Here is a 25,479-nt window from a genome sequence, read left to right as displayed (position 1 = left end):
AATGTTGGAGCTTCTCGATCTGTCTTTCTTTGATGAGAACCAGAACTTCTTGGACGTACTCCTTTCTCAGCGGTGTCTGATCCTTTAATACTTTGTATCTGACATACGTTTGTATCTGACATACGTTTGTATCTGATATATGATCAGAGTCCTTCATAACTGTTCAGAGTCCTGCGTGAATGTTCAGATTCTTGCATGAATGTTCAGAGTCCTGCATACTTAGAAAAAATCTCGTTAGAGTGCCATTTTTGGTTTCATCCTTTGTTATCATCAAAATCTTAGAAATCTATTGTAGAACCAGTTTTGTTCTTACAAGTAAATGATTAAAAAAAAAGTATGATACAATCAAATTGTGCTTGGTGATCTCTTCCAATGCAAACCCAATGAATGAGGGGTAAGGAGGATGCCAAGGTGTGATCCCAATGCTAATGCATATGATGAGATGACATGAGGGATCTTAGGGTCAAAATTGGGGTCTTATAGCTGCCCCTATTTAAGGACGTTCTAGCTGAGGAGATGATGGTTAAAATCTTTGCATCGACTCAGTAGAATGGACTTAAATAACAACATATAGAAACAAATTTTGGTCCGCGAGAGACCTCATGAAGCATATGATATGAATGTTAAAATAATATCTGTGGGGAAAATGTTGCCACAAAGGAAAAGAATCCGGAGAGACAGAAAGTCCGCAGGAGTATAAGGCATTCCGTAAGGAAAACTCACTGTGGGAAGACTCAGCCGAGGATAATAGGGGAAATTTGCAGGGGAAACGAGTAGATCAGAACAAATCCGAAATACTCGAAGCAAGCAGGAAACAGATATCTCACTGGGGAAACACGCACTCAAACTCAGCTGGGGAAGAAATGATCTTCAACACAGGAGTAACAGAAGTATATCATCCACTGCCGGTTATTGGGTAAGGAGATAACATAATCTGTTAGAGAGGACATCCGTTGCCAGTTAGGGTAAACATATCAAGGATGACTCGCTAAGGAAAGAACCAAATCAAAAATAGGATTTATAACTACCGATTACTGGGCAGAAGACCACAAAGAAAGAGAATATCTGTCACTGATTAAAGTGAACATATCAAGGATAGACCAAAAGGGAAGAATATCCGTCATCGGTTAAAATGAAAATATCAAGGATAGACTCACCTCGGGACATTAGGAAGAATATCTGTTACTGGTTAGGGTGAACATATCAAGGATAAACTGCCTAAAAAAGTAGGAATTATACTTATCGGTTACTGGATAGAATACCGGGAAGAAAGTATCCATCATCGGTTAAGATGAACATATCAAGGATAGGCTCTTAGAAAGTAGGATTTACAACTACCGGTTACTGGGCAGAAAACCGCAAAGAAGAGGAAATCTGTCATCGGTTAGGATGAACATATCAAGGATTAACTTTTTGGGGAACAAAATAGGGATTACAACTACCTTTATACTGGGTAAAATACCAAAACGAGAATATTCGTCATCGGTCAAGATGATCATATGAATGATAGACTCAAAAGGGGAAGAATATCCGTCATCGATTAAGATGAACATATCAAGGATAAACTTCCTGGGAGACGTGAAAACGAATCCGCTGGGGAGAAAAAGGTTACTTTTGCCGGATATTGGGGCATAAGTGAAATACTTGAAACTTGAGAAGAATATTACCAGTTACTGGGTAATAGACTCTCAGGGGACCAAAAGCATTTATCTAGGTAAGATCTAGAAAGAAATGGACAATCAAAGACTCAACCCAATGAGGATGTAACTCAGGGGGAGTGATTCCATCCAGATAATCAACTGGGGAGGAAGCTAGAACAATAATCATCCACGAGGAAATAACTCAGTGGGGAGTGAGAAAGGTTAAATTCTTTCTACTTAAGGGGATGACACTCTATAATTGAAAGAGGACAGACATACCAAATATGCGTGGGGGGAAAGGATACCACCGTAGCAGAGGATCAAAGAAACAATGAACCACAAAGTGCATTACCAATGCAAAAATGTATATGTATATGTATATGTATATATGATGATTATGTTGACAAAACGATCACAAAGGATACAAATGTCACTGGTCTGCGTCACCAATACAGTACTCAGCCAATCCTCACAGGAGGGAAGCATCTGTTGGAGAGAAAAAGGTTGCAAAGGAATGAACCAGAATCATCCACCTCAAAGGCTCAACCCTGGCTGGGGAAAAGGAAAAGGTTTGCCGAAAATTTGCACTATCAACTTTGCGGGGAACTTTAGGTCAACACCATATCAAATGGGAGACAACCTTGTAGAGGATCGAAAATACTGCTCAAGAATCAGGGCTAACAGGGGGTTAGGGATAACTCTGGTGACGACTTGAGGAGAAACAAAATTTGTTGAATCTATGCAACCTACTACGAGAACGCGCCTACAACTCGAGGGAGGCAATTACGAACTTAGTTGGGAAAACAAACAAAACTCGGCTGGAGGTGGTGAAATGCTGCTGGGAAATAAACAGAAATCACACCAACTGCTTGGGGTAAACCGACAATGTTTCACATTTCAGGGCTTACCTATTCTCGGACCGCTGTGGATATCCCTTAAATAAAATTGACTTCTCTTTAAAAAGTATTTGCTTTTATTATTTAAGAAAATGTGATTTTTATTTTAAAACTTTAATTTCAAAATGATCACAATAAAATTTAATTCTATTTAGCTGAATAAATAAGAGTAGAAACAATTAGGTAAAAGGCTCAACTTTATTTAATAGGATGGTAGTCTGTAAATGATAAGACTCCATAGATCTTTACAAAAGTTGAAAAATGGTAATTTTCATGTAAAAGGGTTACATTGAATACAATGATCACTAATCCTTCTACCAATTTTGATATCCATTGTGTTCTTGGCTTTGGTTTAAGATGAATCAGAATCAAACGTTGTGCTCAAGAAAGTCTTCAAGACTGGAGATCAACAACTTGCAGTTACTTGCCATAATCCCTAATTTTTGCATAAATTACCCCAAGGTGGGGTACTCAGTTTATCGGGATAATTTTCTATTTTATGTCTCTAACTTTTGCCTGGATTGCCCTTTCAGGTTTTCAATCCACCGATACGCTCATTTTTTGCCTAAGTCGCCCTTTCGGGTTTTCAACTTAGCGAGTTGTTCTTTTCTTTTTAGGCAAAGTATTTCTTGACTTCATCGGCATTCATAGGACGAATGAACTCTTCACCATCCATAGTTGTAAGAATACCGCCTGAAAAGGCTCTTTTGACAACATATGGGCCTTCATAATTAGGAGTCCATTTGCCCCTGGATTCTGGTTTAAAAGATAAGATCTTCTTGAGCACAAGGTCACCTTCTCTGAATACACGAGGTTTGTCCTTCTTATCAAAGGCTTTCTTCAATCTCTGCTGATATAACTGACCATGACACATGGCGGTTAACCTCTTCTCTTCAATTAAATTCAGCTGGTCAAACCTGGTCTGACACCATTCAGCTTCAGTCAACTTGGCTTCCATCAGCACACACAATGATGGGATCTTAACCTCTACTGGGAGCACAACTTCCATGCCAAAAACAAGTGAGAAAGAGGTTTCCCCTGTTGAAGTGCGGATGGATATATGATACCCGTGTAAAGCAAAAGGGAGAATCTCATGCTAATCCTTGTACGTCACAACCATCTTCTGGATGATTTTCTTGATGTTCTTGTTTGCAGCTTCAACAACCCCATTCATCTTAGGTCTGTAAGGAGAAGTATTATAGTATGCAATCTTTAAGTCTTTGCAAAGAGCTTCCACCATATTATTATTCAAGTTCGATCCATTATCAATAATAATCTTAATTGGCACACCATACCGGTATATAATATGATTCTTGATAAACCTTACAACAACTTGCTTGGTTACATTCACATAAGATGCCACTTCAACCCACTTTATGAAGTAGTCGATAGCCACCAAAATGAAACGATGTTCGTTCGAATATTTTGGCTTAATCATGTCAATCATATCAATTCCCCACATGGAGAAGGTCCATGGGGAGGAGATGACATTCAATAGTGTCGGAGGAATATGAATCTTATCTGCATAGATTTGACACTTGTGGCATTTCTTCACAAACTTTCAACAATCAGATTCCATTATCAGCCAATAGTAACCTGCTCTCAACATCTTCTTCGCCATAGCATGTCCATTGGAGTGAGTACAAAAGGAACCTTCATGGACTTCAGTCATCAATAAGTGTGCTTTGTGTCTATCCATGCATCTGAGCAGAACCACATCAAAATTTCTCTTGTAAAGTACATCACCATTCAGGTAGAAGTTGCCAGCTAATCTACTAAAAGTTTTCTTATCTTTCAAAGATTCCCTAGATGGGTAAATCTGACTTTGGAGAAAACATTTGATATCAAAATACCACGGCTTCTCATCTTTGACCTCTTCGGCAATAAACACATGATCTAGCCTATCAAGACGCATCATAGTCAAATTAGGAATTTCATTCTAAAACTTCACTACAATCATTGAAGCCAACGTTGCCAGAGCATCTGCCATCCAGTTTTCATCTCAAGGGATATGATGAAACTCAACCTTTGTGAAGAAAGTTGAAATCCTCTTCGCATAATCTCTATATGGTATCAAACCGGGTTGATTCATCTCTCATTCACCTTTGGTTTGATTCACAACCAAAGCTGAATCTCCATAGACGCCAAAATACTTGATTCTGAGATCAATGGCCTCTTTAAGCCCCATAATGCAAGCTTCATACTCAGCCATATTGTTTGTACATTTGAAATTCAATCTGGCTGTAAACGGGAAATTTGTGCCTTGAGGAGTAATAATCACTGCCCCAATGCCATTACCATACTGATTAACAGCTCCATCAAATACTATGCCCCAACAGGAACCAGGTTCTGGCACTTCTTCAAGCAATGGTTCATCACAATCTTTCATCTTTAGGTACAAAATCTCTTCATCGAGAAAATCATACTGTACTGACTAGTAATCTTCAATTGGTTGGTGTGCCAAATGGTCAGCCAAGACACTGCCTTTGATCGCTTTTTGGGATTGGTATTCAATATCATACTCTGATAACCATATCTTCCAACGGGTAATCCTCCCAGTTAAAGCAGGCTTCTCAAAAATATACTTGATTGGATCCATTTTGGATATCAACCAAGTGGTTTGATTCAACATATACTGACGCAGACGCTTAGTAGCCCAAGCCAATGCGCAACAAGTCTTCTCAAACATAGAATACCGAGTATCACAGTCGGTGAATTTCTTACCGAGTATCACAGTTGTTGACCAAGAACACAACACATACTCTATTCAAGCACAATCAAATACATGATCAATGGTCTTCCTTCTTCAGGCAGAGATAGAATCAGAGGCTCAAAAAAATATTCTTTGGTACTTTCAAAAGCTTTATGGAAATCTTCGATCCAATCACAAGACTTATCTTTCTGAAGAAGGTTGAATATAGGTGCACATGTGGCAGTCATATGTGAAATGAATATGGAGATATAATTTAAGCGGTCAAGAAAACCTCTGACTTGCTTCTCAGTTTTTGGCGCAGGCATCTCTTGTATTGCTTTGACCTTGGTAGTATCAACTTCAATACCCTTCTCGCTGATAATAAAGCCCAACAACTTACCAGAACAAACACCAAAAGTACACTTATAGGGATTCAAGCGGAGTTTATACTTCCTCAAATGCTGGAATAACTTCAATAAATGCTCAACATGTTCTTCTTCATCACTGGATTTAGCAATCATATCATCAACATAGACTTTGATCTCTTTGTGCATCATATCATGAAAAAGAGTAGTCATTGCTCTTTGGTATGTTGCACCGGCATTCTTTAAACCGAAAGGCATCACTCTATAACAGAATGTTCCCCAAGGTGTAATGAATGTGGTCTTCTCCATATCTTCGGGTGCCATCTTGATCTGATTATATCCGGAAAATCCATCCATAAAAGAAAAGACTTTGAATTTAGTTGTATTGTCTACCAACATGTCAATGTGGGGCAGAGGAAAATCATCTTTCGGACTAGCTTTGTTCAAATCTCTATAATCAACGCACATGCGGACTTTTCCATCTTTCTTTGGAACAAGCACAATGTTGGCCACCCATTACGGATACTCAGTAGTAACAACGAAATTGGCATCAATCTGCTTATGCACCTCTTTTTGATCTTTACTACCATAATGTTGTACCCCTAAATTTGTACTCCCCTTTCTCACCTATGCATTTAATCACTTGATCAAGAGATGGCTCGCATACATCTATAACGCATCCACATGCATCATTCCTCATGGATTCAGAAGAAACTTGGGCCCATAAATCTAGGGCTCACACAGGTATCAAAGTCCAAAGGCATGGGTTGGTCACATCATCAGCATAGCATGTGAAACCCTAATGCTGGTGGTGAAGGTTTGACTTCAACAAGGTTGTGACTAGACAACCTGGGGCATTCAAAACCCTATTTTCTCAAGGCAGGATCTCTTGGAGCTTCCCTAGGCCCCATCTTGGTCTCCAAAGCCCTAATCAGAAGATGGTAATCAGATGAACTTGGTGGCTTGATTGTTGACCTAACTTGGAGCCTTGGTCTTAGTTCAAAGTCATTGGTGCTATTCATTTGGTTGTGGACACCTCTTTGGTCCTAGTCATCTGAATAATCAAACCCCTGTGTTTCAAGCCACTTGTTGGTCATGCCATTTGTTCATGGGCATTTTTTCAAAACCCTAGCCTTGTGGTCTCATTTGATGGCTTTGTTCATGTACATTATTAGTCAAGTTATTTTTCAAAAAGTCCAACTTCCAAGTCATAAAACAAGACAGTTTGGAAACCAATTTCAATTATATTTCAATCCATTTCATGTCATTACATATGATCCATAGAAGAAAATACAATTTTGACCAAACTGTTGACTTTGGTCAACAGTTCGCGTTTTGGTGTCAACTTTGACCAAAGTCAACCCAAATCCATTACACCCTAAATTTACCCATAATTGTCCATTAAATATCCATTTACAAAGAAATCACAAAGAAAATATATTTTTGACCATTTGTTGACTTTGGCCAATAGTTAACTTTTTGGTCAACTTTGACCAAAGTAAACTTTCACTTGCTCTCGCCCATCCAAACTTGGCCTGGCCCTTCTTCTTCAATGCATCATACAATCCTCATGTTTGTTGATGTTCTCTTGGTAGCTTCCATTACAAGTAACACATATGGTGCACCATGACTTTGTAGCTTTTGACCCATTAACCATTTGCCATTGGCCTGCCCTAACCATGACCTAGGAGTCCCCTAATAGTTCAACCATTGTCCTTTGGCTGCAACAAAAACCTCACACATGTGCAACAAATCCATGGATGCAGATGATCTAGCCAATATTGCTGCAATAGCCCATGTCACATCCTGCTTTGCAACAACACCATATCATCATCATCATGCTAGCCTGCTACAACACAAATCCTGCAGCAAAACAAGGCAAGCAGACTCAGTTATCAGGGCAATGTAGTGCAAAGTATTGTTCTAGATAGTGTCATGGTTCAGGCACACAACTAAGCAAACATCAGAATTTGAATGCAATGATGTAACAATCATGTTAAGATAACATGCAACAGGCATCCAACATAGTCATCAAGCCAAGGCACAACAACAACAGGGTATAACAACTACAAAAAAGTTCAAGAGTGGGAAGCACTTAGCATGGTTCAGTCATAACAGTTCCATAATCCAAACAGCTCCATTTGTTCCCGCCCTGTGCAAAATTCCATAACCATACCTTTGTGACCTGAGATCAATGTGAACCTGCAAGGCCAAAGCAACTGCACACATTAAAGCATCCATCCATGTTGACCATAGTGATACTGTCCATACCAGGGTGCATACTAGCTGAATCAGGCTAGTTATCATGTTGCAAAACCAAGACAGAACCAGTCAGCCATGCAATGCACTCAAGGCAATCACAACATAAATCACAGCCTATGGGATACATAGATCAGTATGAATGGGCATGGAACTAGCTAATAACAATTTGATCTTACACATGGGAATTGAAACCAAGCCATGCAACCAAGGTTCTTAGTGAAAGCAAGCAATCTGTTCAGTCCAAAACAACATGAAATAACTTGGCAAATGCAATCCATCATCATTAGCTAGTAACAACAGGCTGTATCCAAGGTGAAAAGTCAGAAACATATTGCAGACTACCTGTTAAACCAAACCTTACATCATGGTTAAAGCCCCTTGAAATCTAGCCCAATGCAAACCTGAAGTAAGTGGAAATCATACTAGTGAACCCATTTGAAACCCTGTTGCAGAAGCAAGTTGAAGCAATGATGCACAAGGCAAAACCTACTGGACAAAACAGTAGCAAACTCAGGACACCATTGCAAGACCAATTCAAGCTTGTGCTATAGCAAGAGAGAGAAAGGAGAGCAGGAAAGTGAGTGCAAGCAATGATAGTTAAACCTATGAAACATTGATCCATGCACTGCAGCAAACATCAACCACAACCTGCATCAACATGAACAGAAGCAGATCCAATATGCACAGGTGCTAGCCATTGAACCTCCCAAGTAGGCATATCACAGGCCATGACCGAAATGGTACCATGAGTTTGATTCAATGAGCATGCTCAAGGTATACAGTAAAAAACATGAGCCATTTACAATGAAATCAGTGGAGATCATATGAAAGACAAAAGAAAAGTAGATGCACATGTTAAGCTTGCAAGGCATGCAATCAAAGCATATGCCAAACATCACAAAATACAAAACAAAACACACTTGCACTTAACAATGACCAGTTCAGCAGGTTACCCTTAATTCAATGGTTTAATCCTAATTCTAATGCTACCTGCTACAACCTGTTTGCACATCAAGAAACCACTAACCTTCATGCTTCATCATTCCAAGCTAGCCAAGGTCATTTAAAATCCAATAGGTAACTTGAACAACAGGTCACTAAAAAACCATTTTAGCTTCACTTCAATCTCCTTCTAACCTGCAACAGCCAGTGGAAGTTCTTCTCATTCATTCATGGATCAATTAAAAAAATATCTCAACTAACTGAGTTGATTCTAACTAACTGAGTTTCACCATGAACTCAGTGAGTTGAATGAAACTAACTCCAAGCCTGAATATAACAGTTTCCAATCCTAACTCCAATCCAAAAACATCTCCAAACCTAGACTCTATTTAAACAGTTCATCACTCTCATTTTCATCACTTTTTGAACCCTACGAATTTGTGTAATCTCTCTGCAACCTCTCTCATCACCCTCACCAAAGCTCCCTTATTCTCTCTCACAGAAAAGCCATTGAAGCTTCACTTTGAAGCTTCAATTCAGCTTGAGCTAAGACACCTCACTCTCACTCTATTTCCAAAGTTTCAGAAGAAGAAGAAGGAGACGAAAAGAGGAAGAAGAAGGAAGAATCAAGATCAGACAACTCACCAACGAATTATTCCGATCGTCTTCTCCGGTATGTAATTTTCGTTTCAGTTGCGTTTTCCTACTTTGAGCTCACCAATTGATAGCATTTGAAATAGGGAGTAGAACCCCTATGGTTATGAGGTTTAGGTTGCACCATTTGTTGTTTAATTTAGCTTGTAGACCTTAGGGTTCTTCTCCTCAGAGGTGTGATTTGGCCGGTGTGAGGAGCGTTCCTCCAATTCATGTCCGTTTTCATGTTCATCTTGAATCGGCGTTTCGATTGAGATAGGATTTAAGACCTTAGCCTAACATCGGCGTCGGTGATGGCCGCCGTTGCAGCGAACCATGGATGTTTATGGTGGTGAGAGCGAGCGCGCATCTTTGAGAGAGTTTGAACTCTGTTGACTTGGACAAGTCAACAAAGATGAGGGTTGGGCTTAAGTGTTCAGGCCCATGGTGTTTTACTCCCCATACACCATTCTCGTTGATACACCCCCCAGAGATTACTGAATGAAACGAATTTGGGATTTATCAGGCCCATTAGCCATTTGGTAGTTCACCACGCGTCTTCATTAATGCCCATTATTTTGAACTCAACCCACACCCCTTTTAACAAATACACCCCTGTTTCCAACTTTATTTGTTTTCTTTGATTTCTTTTATTGTGTTGAATTTTTATTAGGCTAATTAGTTTTTTGGTTTAATTAGGTTAATAAATCTTGATTTTAGGATTTAATTGACATATTAGGATTTAAATAGAATTTCCCTTAGAATTAATTTGGATTTTTTTCTTAGAATTAATTGGGAATTTTAGTTAGGTTTAATTAGAAACAAATAGGCTTGATTAAAGTTAGAATCATCACATTTTCAACATTAGGATTAGAATTCAACTTTAGGACTTAATCAACTTTTGGACATGTCTATAATTTGATTTGTGATATTAGACATATTTTCACTATTGACCATTTTGCCCTTATGGGCCTAATTTTTGTATTTTGTGTTGAAAATTGTATGCTCCCTTTAGGATTAGAATGCAATTAATTATAGGACTTAACATAGAATTTATTCATGATTTTGATTAATTTTGAGATGATCCCTTAGGATTTCTAATCTAACTTAAAATATTCAACCAATTTCTAATGCATGATCCCTTAGGTTAGTTCTAACAATTACTAACTTCAATTAGATCCAGAATTAGTTCCCCACAAAACCAAATCAAAACCCCCGATTAAATGGATCAAAAACAATTTTGATTAATTAAATCCTTTGAACTTGTATAATCCCCTAGTCTAATTGAGTTACCAAAAGACCCTTGGTCACTTAGTAGGACTTTTCTTTCACGCTGTGGAGCTCAAGGCCTCAAGACAAGATCTTCATGCAAGGCATCCTCAGTCATACCAAGCAGCGGATTATTCAAGCACATTAAAGGTGGCGTCTTCAAAACTTGTTAAATCACAGTTAAAAGAGTGTGACACGAGCCTTAAGCAATAGAGAAGGAGTGGGACTGGAGTATTCCTACCCCCATTCTGAATATCTTTGGGTATGGGACGTATGACCCAACGCTCATCGTATTCACCTCTATTCATAGACTTTAGCACAATTCTAATCATACAATTGACAAGTCTATCTTCACATAGCAAAAACAACAAGAGAAAGGACTACAATCAACAACTTATCAATCATGAATCAAGTTGTACAATACGAGCCTTAAGTAATGGAGAAGGAGTGGGACTGGAGTATTCCTACCTCCATTCTGAGTATCTTTGGGTATGGGACGTATGACCCAGCGCTCATCGTATTCACCTCCATTCATAGACTTTAGTATGATTTGCATCAAACCATTGATAAAGTCTTCATCATTGCAAGAAACAACTACAGAGACTCTTCTCCCTCCACTTGAAAGTTAGTGTGGTTCTCATCATCCAGTAACTATCAAGTCCCTTCACCCTCTTACTTGATTCATAATTCTATTCAATTCAATCTCAATCATTCATTTCTTTTGCCTCAAATCAATTTATTTTCAGTCATATTAGGCTGAACTACGAAAGCTCTGATTTCCTCATTGCACAATGAGGGTACGTAGGCAGGAGAACCCGGTTTCTTCGCGAGCAATCTCATTTATCAATCTATCTTCTCTATCCCATGGATCACTCTCCATTCATGCAACCTATACCATCTTTTTGAGATCAATCATACTTTTCCTTGGACTCCTTGTCCATCCTTTTAGGACGTCCTGAGGACAGTCCGTCTCTTCAATCGAGGTTTGTTTGGCGTTTATCCCAAACACTAACTTCACCTTTGTTTGGCGCTTATCCCAAACACTAACTTCACCTTTATTTGGCCCTTATCCCAAACACTAACCTCATCTTGTTTAGCTCTCATCCCAAACACTTAATTCAGTCTTTCTTTTCGGCTTTACCTTATAGTGGCGGTCCGCTAGTCCACGTATTGGTAAATGCCTACCTACCTCCTAGATTGAGAGTCTATCCTTCTCTTGGATCCAAGCTACTATCCTGATTTGATCTCGAATTGTCGATTCCCCATCAAGTGATACACTACTGCTTGCATTCCAGTTCTGCAATCCTCCCTTGAGTGTTTGTCTTGTGAGTCCCTGTTGCTTAGACAAACCTCTCTCTTCCTTTACTCTCGTAGTTCCGAACTACGATTGCTCTGACTTTCTCAATTCATAATGAGAATATGTAGGCACGAGGAGGCGAATCCTTGGCGAGCGTACTTTTAATTATTTCTCCTTCGACTTAGGGCATCATCCATATCTTTCACAATTCACTATCTACTGTAAGACCCTAATTTTGTCCCTAAGATCCCTCATGGCATCATAACATTGCATTACATAGCCTCAAGGAGCATTGAGCATCTTGGTTCCTTTTCCCTTTGGGTGGGACTCCTTGTGAGTGGTTTGAGATCACCAAGCATGCTTGAATTGTATATCATTGCTTTTCTTATTTTTGTTTACTAACCAAAAGCACAAAAATATGTCACTAACATCTTTTGTTTGTAGCTTGAGCAATCACAAGGTCAAGAGCTTCAAGGAGATCATTAGAACAAAGACATGGTCAAAAGGAGATGAAAACAAGCATGGTAATAGTTCCCAAAGCTCTCATCCATCAAATATGCCTCCCTAGTATCTCAATTCATCATTTTTTATCAAAGCAAGTCAAAGAATTTGAGGTTTATGCCCCAGAGAAGCCCTAATTCATCTGTGCACCATAATGCCTTGCTCATGAAGCAACCTCAGCCCATGGTCAAATACAATCAAGGGAAGTTCTTTAATTCATCATTTAATGCATATTTGAACTTATTTGAGTGTCCTCAATCATCAATTCATCAAGATATGGGTTGTGGACTTGAGAAGTTGATCTGTCAATTCATCTGACTATCTTGAAATGCACTGAGACCTAACGTTTTATGTGTTGGTCAAATGGAGATGGTTCCAAAAGAAAAATTGTTTTTAAGGACAATATGAACAACTTTCATGTTCATCAAAATTTGATTTGAAGCTTGGAAAACCATCTGCCATTCCAATACATTATAGGTCATTTTGACTGAAACCCTAATTTTGGGTCAACTTCCCAAGGACATAACTCATTCGTTTTTTATGATTTTGAGGTGGGATAAAATTAATTGGAAAGCTTAAGATGTCTACTTCAAATGTTATGTTGAACAAAATTTCAAAATCTCAAAGGAAATACATGTGATAACGTAAGACATTATAGGTCTTTTTGGGTCAAAGGCATTAAAAGTCAAAAAAGTCCAACTTCAAGTGCCCATAACTCTTTCATCAAAAATCCAAATGATGCAAAATTTAAGTCCATTTTGATTGTTTGAAAATATCTACAACTTTGATGTTGGAGATTTTTCCATTTGAAGTTTGCATCATCAAAACAGAAGAGCTTCAAAGTTGGCCAATTTTAAAAACCTTGCCTTGACATATTTTGCACATCACACTTTAAACTCAAATTTCATAAATTTCCACACTTCAAATGAGTTTTTTCCCAACATAACATTTGTTCCTTATACAAATACCTTTCCAACCATTACCCACATGCCCATGTTTGGATTTTTTAAATGGTACTTCCGAAGAGATGAATTTTTAGGTACAAAGAAGGAATTCACTTGAAATCTTGGTGCATAAGCAATTGCCTTGCAATTCACACGTCCATTTCCATCTGGCTGGTGTTCAGAACTCATTTGGCATTGTTTTTGGTCCTTGTGCATGATCATGCAAGCCCATGCAAAGAAGCTTCATATGGCATGCACACAGATTGCTCACACTCTCCTTGCCATTTTCTCTATAAATAGAGACTTCATTTCACTCATTTGACACGCCTAATTTCAACCTAAAATGCTGCAGAAATCTTTCCCTAACCATCACTAAAGAAGCAAGTTCCATTTCTCTTAAAATTTTCAGATCTAGAATTCAGCTTCATCTGGTTGTTTTCTTAGATCTAATGCTTCTAAACCTTCACCATACATCTCATTGAACTTCTGTTTTGGCAAAGCAAGCAAGGTTTCAAGCTCAAGATACCAGAATTCAAGCTTACATTCCAACTGGTATTTCCTTCGATTCTCCTAGTCCATTGACCTTTTGGCTTAGATTTTGTGTTGGCTGAAGTCCTCTCAATAGAGGCATCATGTTTATGCTTTTAATTTTTGCAATTCATTGAGTTCATGATGAACACCAGATTTTTCAACTTCTGATTTCTCAAATCCTAGAGATCTAGAATGAAAATGGATGGTACAGGGATGATGTACATCATCACAGCTTTCAATTGATGTATAGATCGCACGTTTTGGTTAAGATTTTAATTTCTGCAATTTGGCCGGAATCCTGGAGCTCACCGGAGAAGACGGTGGCTCCGGTGGCTTCATCATCTCCAGTTTAAATCTGGACCGTGTGATGGTGTTTCCAGATTCGATCCCAGGCGTCCAATGTTATGACTTTCTTTTGTTTTCCATGCGCTTCAGTTGACCAGAGACCACCATAGGCGCGCGCCTTAGGAGCGTGTGATCTTCCAGCTCAATTAATGAGCTCAGATCCAACGCTCCTTGTTTTTTTGCTTTTTTTATTTTCTGATTTTATTTTCTTTATTTCCTTTTATTTCAAAAAAATCATATCTCTTTCATTTTTAATCCAAAAATTATGGGACCAATTGCATTATTTCCCAAATAAATCCTAGTTTCTATTTCTGATTTTTAATATTTTTTATTTTGTCATTTGTTATTTTTTGTGAATTTTCTCTTTTCTGGTTATTTTTAATTCATCTTAAATAGTTTTTGATATTCAAAAAATACAAAAATATTTTCCTAACCTATTTGAATGATGATGGATCTATGAAAAATATTCTCATCAATTTTTGAATTGATTTGAGATTTTATTTGAGATTTTAGTTCAATTAGGTTATTTTTATTCATTTTTAATTGATTAAAAATAGTTTCTGACTTTTAAAAATGCTGAATTTTTTTGTCAAACTTTGTTTGACCTTGTTGAACTTGGGATAAATTACTTGGACCTTTCAAGGTTGATTTGAAGTAATTTTGAAGTTTGACCTTTCCATTTATTTTAATTCAAGTTTAATTTTAAATATTAAAAAATGCCAAAAATAGTTTATTCATTTCTTGACTTCCAATCTTCATCTCACTTCTGTTTGTGATTGTTTGACCTTGACTTTCAATGTTATTGGTCAACATATGAGGATTGGTACATGTTGTTCCATTTAATGCATTTATATTTCTTTTACCATTTTGCCATTTCCATTTCTCTTATCCATCTTCTCCTTCTTCTTCTTCTACTTCTTTTCTTCTTGATCAATGAGTTGAAGGTTGATAAGTTAGCATTGATTAGGGAGATTTAATCTTCCTTGATTCAAATCTAATTCATCTTGATCAATTGATCAAGTGAATGGCTTTGCATTAAGGATAGGTTGTCTTTTAAATCATGCAAAAGGCTTAAACCAATACAAGATCAATTTTCGTCTCCTTTTTGGCATGGAAAGTTTTTGGGACTTGGTTCACTAATCAAGACTCCTAACTTGTGTTTGTTGCCTACATTATTATTGACCGGCCTCAGATAGTTGTGACTTCTACATAAGTCCAATTACGATTGCTTAACATAGCGCTAAATTTGCCTTATGGCACACTAACTACTAACACTAACTATTGACAATTAACATTTACTTTATGCAATTTACTTTAATGCAATTTACTATTCTTGCACATATTATCCATTTGCTTTTCTCTTTGCTCACTTGAGCACATGTTTATGTTAATGCCATTTTCCTTTTGCTCACTTGAGCATATAATTGTGTATATATTATTTTGCTTGTGTTTTGTTTTGATTGTTGTGGACCAAATGCAAAGAAATGGACTTAGTTTCTAGGACTTTCCCTATGCAAAGAAATGGAGAATTTGGACTTAGATTCTAAGACCTTCCTTATGCAAAATTGGAGTAAAAGGATCTTAATGATGAAGATGGATTGGAAGGACCAAATCTCTAAACTCACTCTTATCCTTTCTTGTTTTACTCCATGAAACTTTTGATGTGTGTGCTTTTGTGCTAGGAGTTTCCATTTGAACTTAATTGGAGGACCATTGCCATGTTCATCTAAAGAGAGAGATGCAAAAGCCATTGGAGGATTCTTAGAAGCATGACCTTGTGTTTGATTGTTTGAAATATTTGCTTTGTGGTTGCTTTATTCCAAAGGATGGGAGCTACTTGGATCATCAATATGGTCTCAAGAGAGGAACTCCATTGTGGTTTTGATTCCTTTATCCCTTCTCTTTTTGTTTTGCTTAGGATTTAGCCATTCTTCTTCTTCTCTCCACTCTAACCCAAGCCAAAACCCTTTTTGTGCAAACATCTAACTATTGTTTTCAAACATTAGAAACCTAAGCCTTATGCTTTTGATTTTCAAACTTTCTTTTCATAACACTTATTTTGAATTGAATCTTTAAGTCAACTTTGACCACCTTTGTATATACTTCCAATTGGTAAATATAACCCATTCAAATTTCTTTTTGTGGTTCCAATGGACACTTCTTAATCAAAAAATTTCATAACCTTTAGCTATTAGGTTTGAGTTATCCTTGAGGTAGATGTAATACTCACCTATATCCTTAGTGATGGACAATGAGTCTTCCATGCTTATTATAGGGTTAACCCCTCACTAGCATGTCGAAGCTATCCTCACATGGTGGATTTGTGGTTTGGTTGAGTTTTCTCCCTTTGATAACAAAAGACCTTAAGGCTTTTGGACCAATCAATTCATCAACTCATTTTGAAATTTTTACCCCGAACTACGAGGTTTTGATCCTAATCTTTTTAAGATGGTACCTAGGCAATGGGTTTATCCATTCAAACACAAAATGTAAATAACTTGTATATTCTCTTCTCATCTATTCAATCATGTTTGCACAAACAAAATTTCACAAAACAACAACCTAGCAACAAGTATGAAAAGGGCTCCCTAGGAGTACCTAGGATGTTTTGGGTGCCTAATACCTTCCCATTGCATAACCAACCCCCTTACCCAGATCTCTGTTTCTTTTATTAGTTTTGTTAAAACTATTAGGTTTTTGTTCGCTTTCTAACCATTCCTTTGGATAAATAGAAGTGTGGTGGCGACTCGACTTGTATGGTTTACCTTGGATTTAGACAATATCTCTAATGGTAACGAATACCCCGCTACATCTACCTTCGATCATAAACCGTTCACTCAGTGACATACAATCTCTTTGACATCAAAATACACCTTCTTTGGTATTCCATACGTATCCTTTTAGGACGCCTAGCGAACAATCCGCATTTCATACCTAGAGTTGTTTGGCTCTCATCCCAAACATTTAATTCCTTCTTTTTAGCTAAAACCCTATAGTGGCGGTCCGCTAGTCCACGTATTGGTTAACGTTGTTTCCCTCTACGGTAGAAATCCCACTTCTCCTATTGGATTCCAATACACTTCCACATTTCGATCTCAAATAATACTTCTTCAGTCACTTATCACCAGATACTCTATTCTGTGACTTCGGTCACTTCACTCCATTCATTCCCATGATACATTCATATTCTAACTTCTTTCACTCCATGTGATATACCTTTTCTTTGAGCCAAATACACTATACATTTGTGCTCCATCTTGTACCCCTTTTTGTGAACCAAGAGCCGATTTGTTCGTCTTGTTAGACCCTGTTGCTTAGACGAACATCTTCTGACTTACTTTGCATCCGCACTTAGGAAATCCTTTCTTTTCCGTTATTCCAATATAGTGATACAAGTGTTATACGCCCTCACTGGTTGGTTCATACCGGTTTTACTCTTGGGTTCACATTTTCACCCCTTGTTGGAGTTCAAACAACACAATTCTTTGGTTCAGACCATACTTCTATCACACTTCTTTTCACCTCCCGCCTCTAGTTCCTTGAACTACGAAGCTCTGAATTCCTTATTGCACTATGAGGATACGTAGGCATGAGGGCCCTAATCCTCACCGAGCACTTTATCTATTTCTCTTCCTTTCCCCTTATTCTTTTGCGAGTAATCTTTAGTTAACACCTATTCGAGCGAGAACAATCGAAATGGTTCCCATGGAGTACCATGGATGTTTGGGGTGCTAATACCTTCCCCTTGCATAACCGACTTCCTTACCCAGTATATTTCTTTCCCCCGGGTTTTATCGATGTTTTCCCTTCCCTCTGGGGATAAATAAAGTTTGTTGGCGACTCTGTTGTATGTTCGAGCGTACGATACATTCAGGTATATTTCCGCTAGTTTCAGCTGGCGACTCTGCTTGGGAATACTTCGTTACTAAGAGTATTTCCTAGTCTCTAAAATGAGTCGAGCCTATTTTAGGTTGTTTCCTCGCTAGTTTAGGTGTTTATCTTATAGCTTTACTCGACTTGTATGGTTTACCTTGGATTTAGACAATATCTCTAATGGTAACGAATACCCCGCTACAGAAAAGTGGCGACTCTGCTGGGGAAGATTTTTGCCTAGTGGGTTTTGCCAACTTTTCATGCTTATTGTATTGTATTGTTTGGTGACATATTTTTGTGCAATTTGGGATTACTGTATTGTATGTAATGTTTGAATTGCTTGAATATTAATTCTTTGTGTGCTTGGTGATCTTTGTGAGATGAGTTCTATACCCGAACTCGAGTACACTTAGGATAGGAGAATGGCATAGTCTTGTTGGCTTGTGTGGAGTTATTCCTTAGCAAGTTGACTTGCGAGTCCATTCACTTGGTGGAGGACATGTTGGGATCAATAATGTCACACAAGTAAGTTGTGGTTAGACATTACTCTTTCCAATATAGACCTTAGAAGCCAAGGACCTTAGTTTACCAAGCCCATCTTGGCCTATTCTTAGGATGTAGTGCGAAGGTCGTTCAAATGTAAGATTTGATACGATTGTTACGCGATACTACACTCATAAGAGTCTCTCTTGAGAATATTTTTGGGATACGAGTAGTCGTTTCTTCGATAATATCTGAAAGATGGGATGATGACTATGGGAACCTCTTGTAGAACATGTTTGGCAGGTTTAAACCCTAGTACATTCCCTTTGGGTGGTTCTTAACCAAAACCCCATGCTCGTGACTTGCAACAAACCCTTGATTCATGGTTGATCCGTTCATATATCCTTAATATCAATGGAACTTGGGTGTTGATAAGGTGTAAACCATAATCCACCAAAATGGATGGTTGATATTAAGGATGATATGATCCATCCCATGACCTTTGTTTGGTGTGCTTTGCTTGATCCTTGAGTGTGATTGTTGCATTCATGCATTCATGCACTCATTTGCATCCATATCATCAATAATGAAGAAAATTTTCAAGGAACTTAACGGGTTTATTTGCAAAATTTTCAGACATGGAAAGACAAAGAAGGAATGCAAAGAAGTACAGCTTCAGGCAACCAGATCTGAAAGAGTTAAGGAATCTGACATCCTATGTACTAGATCTCTTAGGTTTCAAAGTTCGTTTTGAGAAGCTTCTTCCTCTTCTGACTACTCAGGTGGATGAAGGGTTGATGAGAGTGTTGGTGCAGTTTTATGATCCCTTGTACCGTTGCTTCACGTTTCCGGACTTTCAGCTTTTGCCACCCCTTGAGGAGTATGCTTATCTTGTGGGTATACCTATCCTGGATCAGTTGTCGTTCAGTGGCTTGGAGAGTATTCTTACTTCTCAAGAGATAGCTGACATGTTGCACATAGATGAATCCTTGATTGGTGCTCATATGACTACCAAAGGTGGAATTCAAGGTCTCCCTTCTGAGTTCCTCATTGCTCAAGCTACTATCTATGGGAAAGCCATGAGTGAGGATGCCTTTGAAGCCATATTTGTACTTCTCATATATGGATTGGTATTGTTCCCCAACATCGACAAGTTTGTGGATGTGAACGTTATTAGGATCTTTTCTACTCTAAATCTCGTTCCGACTCTGTTGGGTGATGCTTATTTCTCTTTGCATATGAGGAATGCAAAGGGTGGTGGCGCCATTGTGTGTTGTTTGCCTCTGTTGTATAAGTGGTTTATTTCTCACTTACCTCAGACAGTCGCTTTCAAGGAGAACAAGGGATGTCTACGGTGGTCCACGAGACTTATGTCTCTCACTAATGACCATATCTCTTAATATAACTGTGTGTATGATGGTGTGCAGATTATCGACTCTTGTGGTGAATTCTCCAATGTGCCTCTTCTTGGTACATGTGGTGGGATTAACTACAACCCCGTTTTGGCACGACGTCAGCTTGGGTTCCCCCTAAAGGATAAGCCTAATAACATTTTGTTAGAAGGTGTATTCTTTAAGGAGGGTAAAGATCCCCAAGGCTTGAAGGGAAGAATGGTCCGCGCTTGGCGCAAGATTCATAGGAAAGGAAGGAAAGAGTTGGGTCCTAAGAACTGTGTCGCTTTGGAGCCTTATACTGCTTGGGTGAGGAAGAGAGCGTCTGAGTATCTCATGCCTTACGAGTATCCGAGACCTACACCTTTGATTTTGCCTGGGCCTTCAACCCTCCCTAATCAAGGAGTAGAGGAGTTGATTGACGAAGACCTATCACGTGCCTGGATCCGTGAACGTGAAGAGTTGCTTCAGCAGATTAAGGAGAAGGACGCTTTGATAGAGTTCCTTGAGCATCAGGTTATTGATGATCCTAATGATGCATGGACTTCTCTACTTCCTCAGTCTTCCAAGTTTTGGAAGAGGAAGTACGATCGACTCGCCAAGGAGAAGGCAGATATGGAGGCAGCCTATGAGAGGGAAGTGAAGAGACTTCGCGCATCTTATCTTCCTGTGTCCCGAGCTTTAGATGATTGTTTCTAGGGATCCATAGGATGATTATTTTCCTTTTCTCTTGTATGTGATTGACAATGTTGTACTTCTTTTCCTTGATATTACTTGATGAGATATTTCCACATGTTTCCAAAATTTGTGAATAAAACCCTAGGGTTCCTTTGAAATATAAAAACAAATCATATGCACGAGCATTGCATGCATCATGTGCATAAGCAGGTTTTGTTTCCGGTCTCTTGTCCTGTGGTCTAACTCTGTGCTCTTCATTTATTTCGAAGACACGCTGACTCACTGGTACTACACTAGAGCCAACTCTGCAAGACTGATGGATCATCTAGAGCAAGAAAACCGTGAACTCAAGGAGGAAGTGGCTAGATTGAGCGCTTTGATGGAATCATTCTTGGCTGCCCAGAGCCAGTCTTCTCCGACACCTTCAACTCCTTCCCAAAGGATAGTTATCTCCGAGATTGTTTCCTCAACTGTGCCTACAGCCAGTGCGCATTTTTCTTCGACAGCCATGCCAACCGAATTTCCGTTGGGGATGCCTCCTAATTTCATGCCTGAGGGTCCTACTCCTACTTTTGCTTCTATGCCGGCATCTAGCCCGGTCCTTGTTGTTCCTCCTCCTATCGTGCATACCATGCCCAGGGTAGATGACACCATCTATCATTCTGAGCCGTCTGAGGGCCCAGATGTCTATGAGAAGATGGACGCCACGAATGATCAATTTCTTGAGCTTCGCAAGGAATTGAAGACTCTTAGAGGAAATGATCTTTTTGGCAAGTCTTCCGCCGATCTCTGTTTAGTTCCCAACGTGAAGATCCCTGTGAAATTCAAGGTCCTTGACTTTGAAAAATACAAGGGGAATACTTGTCCTCTCAGCCACCTGGTCATGTATGCCAGGGAAATGTCTACTCAAACTGATAATGACCAACTGTTCATCCACTACTTTCAGGACAGTCTGTCCAGTGCTGCTCTGCGTTGGTATATGGGTTTAGACAGTGCGAACATCCGATCCTTCAATGATCTTGGCGAGGCCTTCGTCAAGCAATACAAGTACAACATGGATATGGCTCCCGATAGAGATCAGCTAAGGGCCATGTCCCAGAAGGATAAGGAAACATTTAAAGAGTATGCCCAGAGGTGGCAGCACAGATCGTGCCCCCGCTAGAAGAGAAGGAAATGACCAAGATCTTTCTGAAGACCTTGAGTTCATTCTATTATGAGCGGATGATTGCTAGCGCTCCTTCTGATTTCACCAAGATGGTGAATATGGGGATGCGTCTAGAAGAAGGGGTTAGAGAAGGACGTCTAACCAGAGAAGAAGGCTCTTCTGCCAAACGTTATGGGGCGTTTGCAAAGAAGAAAGATGGAGAGGCATATGCTGTGACCTCCAATGTGAAACCAAGAAGACCCTCTGTAAGGAGGAAGACCGTGCGTCCCGCCGGTAACCAGCACCAGGTGGCTCATATAGCACCTGTTTTCAGAGACAATCAACAATATCACCAACATAACAACAATCAACAACCACCTCAGCAATATCAACAACAACAGCACCATCCGCAACAGCAGGCCTACCAGCCTCGAAACAATAATCAAACCAGCACGAGTTACGAGAGGAAAAGGGTCACTTTTGATCCTATTCTGATGACGTACGCAGAGTTATACCCTTCTTTAATAGAGAGGAAGTTGATTACTCCGAGAGACCCACCGGCCATACCTGCTAACCCCCAGTGGTGGTATAAGCCCAAATTGCATTATGTTTATCATTCTGGTGCTCCCGGCCACGACGTGGAGAATTGCTATCCTTTGAAGACCAAGGTTCAAGACCTTGTGAGGTGTGGCATTCTGTGTTTCGAGGACGTAGGTCCTAACATGAAGAAGAACCCATTGCCCGAGCATGGGAAATCTGTCAACATGGTCCAAGGCTGCCCTGGCAAATACAAAGTCAAATATGTCAGTCATATTCGACAGTCTCTGGTCGAGTTGCACCGTTTGCTATGTGACTATAGTCACTATGAGCACGACCATGATAGATGCCGAGTCTGCTCTGTTAACTGATTGGGTTGTCGCCAGGTGCGTAAAGATCTCCAGGAAATGCTGGATGAAGGAGTTATTGAGATCCTTCAGAATAGGAATCTTGACGAAGATGAGCCTGAGGTCAACGTGATTTCCCCAGTATTCCGGATACCCGAACCTGTTATTATCAAGTAAGATGGTAGCAAGCAGAAGGTTTCTCCCTCTCTGATCATTAAGCCTGCCGGTCCAGTACCATACTCTTCCGAAAAAGCAATTCCCTATCGCTACAACGTTGTTGCTGTAGAAGATGGGAAAGAAGTGACTTTGCCATCCTCCTTTGTTGTGAATATTGCTGATGTAAGTGGTTTGACCCGCAGTGGTCGTGTATTTTCAGCACCACCGAAACCTCAAGCTAATGTTGATTTTGTTGAACGCCCGATTGGGAATGCGGTGAATTCTCCGAATCTGGCACTTGCTGTTAAACCCTCCTCTGTACTAAAAACTCCTACTTCTGTTGGCCCTAGTGGCAATGAGAAAGAAGGCTGTGATGAGATGTTGAGGCTCATCAAGAAGAGTGAGCTTCTATAAACGCCATCCAAGATATCCGTGTTATCATTACTTCTGAATTCAAAACCCCATAGAGAGTCTCTGCAGAAAGTTTTGGATGTGGCATATGTAGATCATGATGTCACAATAGAATAATTTGATAGTATTGTTGCAAATATTACTGCTTGTAATAATTTGAGTTTCTGTGACTCTGATCTTCCTGAGGAGGGAAGAGACCACAACTTAGCATTACACATCTCCATGAACTGCAGAGACGACGCCATGTCCAATGTGTTGGTGGACACTGGGTCATCCCTGAATGTATTGCCGAAGTCCACTCTCTCGAAACTAGCATATCAAGGGCCTCCCATGAGGCAGAGTGGAGTAGTTGTGAAGGCTTTCGATGGGTCACGTAAAACTATGATTGGGGAAGTTGATCTCCCAATCAAAATTGGACCAAGTGATTTCCAGATTACCTTCCCGGTTATGGAAATTCACCCATCGTACAGCTGTCTCTTAGGCAAACCATGGATTCAAGAGGCTGGCACCGTGACATCCACCCTACACCAGAAGCTGAAATTTGTGAAGAATAAGAAACTGGTAGTGGTAGGGGGAGAAAAGGCTCTCCTGGTTAGCCACTTGTCTTCCTTCTCGTATATAGATGTTGAGGATGAAGTTGGAACTCCTTTCCAAGCATTATCTATAGCTGAGCCTATTGAGAAGAGAGCTCCTTCATTTGCTTCCTATAGAGATGTGAAATTGGCCATTGAGTGTGGTGCAACTGCTGGTTTAGGAAAAATGATCGAGCTAGAAGACAACAAGTCCCGGGCTGGCATTGGCTTTTCTTCTGGGGTTTTTAACGCGCAAGGGTTATTCAAGAGTGGAGGTTTCATCCACACCGGTCAAGATGAAGAAGTTGTAGCTGTCTTGGAAGAGGATGCAGAGGGCGCTGACAATTTCATCATCCCTAGAGGGATCTGCAATAATTGGGTCGCTGTGGATATTCCTACAGTTATCCACAAGTCAACGTAATGATCACTTTGTTTAAAAACCCTTCTCCCATGCCAAAAGGAGGAGTGATGACATTGTTGGCAACATAAATACAATGATATTTTAATTCAATAAATTCATGTTAAATGTTTGTTTTTCCAAATTATTTTCCCTTTTTTGCTTTTTGCATGAAATTGGTGATCACATAAAACCCTAAAAATAGAATAAAATCAATCTTTTCATCTGCATAATGATTTGCCTTGTCTGAATTCTAAAGCTTTCCATATCCAAAATCCTTATGCAGGTTAATCAAACCCATTGAACATAATGATCCTACACCATCTCCCAATTTTGAGTTCCCTGTATTTGAGGCAGAGGAAGATGATGTTGAAGAGATTCCTGATGAGATTACCCGGCTACTTGAGCATGAAGAGAAGATCATTCAGCCGCATCTTGAGAATCTGGAAACAGTCAACTTGGGGTCTGAAGATTGTGTGCGAGAAGTGAAGATTGGGGCACTCCTGGAAGATTCTGTTAAGAAGGGGTTGATTGAATTGCTACGAGAATATGTCGATGTCTTTGCTTGGTCGTATGAAGACATGCCAGGTCTAGACACCGATATTGTGCAACATTTCCTACCTTTGAAACCTGAGTGCGTGCCTGTGAAGCAGAAGCTCAGAAGAACTCATCCCGATATGGCAGTGAAGATCAGAGAGGAAGTTCAGAAGAAAATTGATGCGGGGTTTCTGGTGACTTCTACATATCCTCAATGGGTGGCCAATATTGTGCCCGTGCCTAAGAAAGACGGAAAAGTCCGGATGTGTGTGGACTATAGAGACTTGAATAAAGCTAGTCCGAAAGATGATTTCCCTCTACCACATATTGATATGTTGGTAAACAATACAGCTAAGTTCAATGTCTTCTCATTTATGGATGGATTTTCCGGATATAACCAGATCAAGATGGCACCCGAGGATATGGAGAAGACAACATTCATCACACCTTGGGGAACATTCTGTTATCGAGTGATGCCCTTCGGTTTGAAGAACGTCGTAGCCACGTATCAAAGAGCTATGACCACATTGTTTCATGATATGATGCATAAGGAGATTGAGGTATATGTTGATGATATGATTGCTAAGTCAAGAACGGAAGTTGAACATGTAGAGCACCTATTGAAGCTTTTTCAAC

This window comes from Lathyrus oleraceus, chromosome 3 (assembly GCF_024323335.1).
Source record: "Lathyrus oleraceus cultivar Zhongwan6 chromosome 3, CAAS_Psat_ZW6_1.0, whole genome shotgun sequence".
Classification (NCBI taxonomy): Eukaryota; Viridiplantae; Streptophyta; class Magnoliopsida; order Fabales; family Fabaceae; genus Lathyrus; species Lathyrus oleraceus.
Note: the sequence above shows the minus strand (reverse complement) of the source record.